Source organism: Solanum pennellii, chromosome 3, assembly GCF_001406875.1.
Source record: "Solanum pennellii chromosome 3, SPENNV200".
Lineage (NCBI taxonomy): Eukaryota > Viridiplantae > Streptophyta > Magnoliopsida > Solanales > Solanaceae > Solanum > Solanum pennellii.
The window spans coordinates 69,725,610-69,727,642 of NC_028639.1; positions in this window are offsets into that span (position 1 = coordinate 69,725,610).

A 2,033-nucleotide genomic window follows, 5' to 3' on the forward strand; every position below is an offset into this window, starting at 1 on the left:
GGGGGGGGGGGGGGGGGAGGGTTGGTAGGGGAGTTCGAGTGTAGTGGTGAAAAAATGAAATTTTTAAGTTGAAATATTTTTTAAAAACAATTTTTTTTTTGGGTGGGGGGTGATTGTTAGGGGTGGAGGGTCCGGGATCGGGGTGAAAAAATAAAATTTTGAAATTGAAAATATTTTTCTAAAAACAGATTTAATTTTTTTGAGCGGATGGAGGGATGACCAGGGTCGGGGGAGGGTTAAGTGAAAATATAAGATTTTGAAATTGAAAATATTTTTTAGAAATTGATGTTTTTTTTTAAAAAAAAATGTAATTTGAAGTTTGATGAGAGCTTTGGAAAATGTTTTCCTTAACTTTTGAAGGGAAGTCATTTTCCTTAATTTTGAGGGAAATGAGTTGATTTGAAAAATATTTTCTAAAACTTTTGTCCCAACCAAACATGAGAAAATTGAAAAACATTTTCCAGAAAATATTTTCCTTCATACCAAACACACCAATGTGTGTTTACGAAATCTGCACAAAATTGCAATTTCAATTTCAAAATACGAGTTCAAATTCCAAATTCTTCGTAAAATAGAATTTCAAATTCCCAATTGTTATTATATACATATTTTTAAAAAAAAATATAAATTGACTCATAATCTTATATTTTGCAAAAAAAAAAGAAAAAAGAGGAGAAACTTATACTCAATGCGAAGAGATATTGTGTACGATATGGAAGAATTTTAACAAATAGTTGCAACTATTGTTTACTAGTTGATTGTTGTAAAATTATTAGTATTTTAATATTTGTAATAAAATGTAATTCAAATATTTATAGGGTTGGAAATTGATAATTTTCGCAAATTGTGAAACTTTTATGTGTTTAAAAAAATAGTCAAAAAAATCAAAATTTTATGTTCGAATAAAACTTCAACTTCAAATTATCGAATTTGAATTTATATCCAAAAGATCTAATGTAACACTTGTATATGTATTTTTGAAAATAAAGAAAAATATTTGCTATACTAATTAAAAGACTTATAGAATTATTTATAATGTTGTAGATATTTAAAAATTAAATGTCATATTATATATAAGACCATGTAAGCTTATAAATATCGACACAAAATCAGTGTTGACTACACAGAATTCGGTGTCCACAATACACCAGAAAGTGTCTAGCTTATGTGTATTCATCCACTAACTAATGTCTATCTAAGACAATCATCATAAGGACACACATGTATTAACAAACAAAACTAAAGCACCAGGTAGAGATAAAACTTTTATCCAACAAATATTTCAATTGTTCTTTTAATTCTTGGGCTAGTTGTGTCACGACTGGAATCTAGACCCCAGACGAGACCGGCGTCGTTGACCTCTCAGAGGTCGCAAACAAGCCTACTTACGTCATTCTTACTTTACATAGGTTAATTTTAGCGGAAAATTTGAAATTTTTGATTCTTTAATTATACTTGCTAAACATTCTTTATATTTCGTAATCGTTCATCATCAACCATCTAACATTTAAGAGATAAGCAACTGAAAGAAATAATTCATTAAGTATCAATTGTATATCGGCCAAAATAGCACCAATACAAAGTCTGAATCAAAATAGGAAAGAAACGCTAGTGGAACATGCTCCACTGGCTCAACTCTAAAACTACGATAGAATGTAAAACAGTAGCATTCTCGAAGCATGAGGACCTACCAAACTCCGGATGAATGCTGACGTCCGGATAGCTGCAACCACGAACCTGTAGCTCTACCGTCCACCTGTGCCTGCACCTAAAAGTAGATGTTTGTATGGAATTAGTACACACTTGTACTAAGTATGGGTATATGCAAGCACACACCAGGGACATGCATGAGAAAGAATAGCTCTTTCCTAACAACATGATTTTTGGAAGTCAAGTCAGTGGACTTGCCAAATTGAGATTGGGAAAATTATGCCATGAGAGTGACATGCATCATTATCATTATCGTACTACACACAACACATAACATCTTCATATAGCACATAACATATAACACATAGTTTCTTTCATATTAT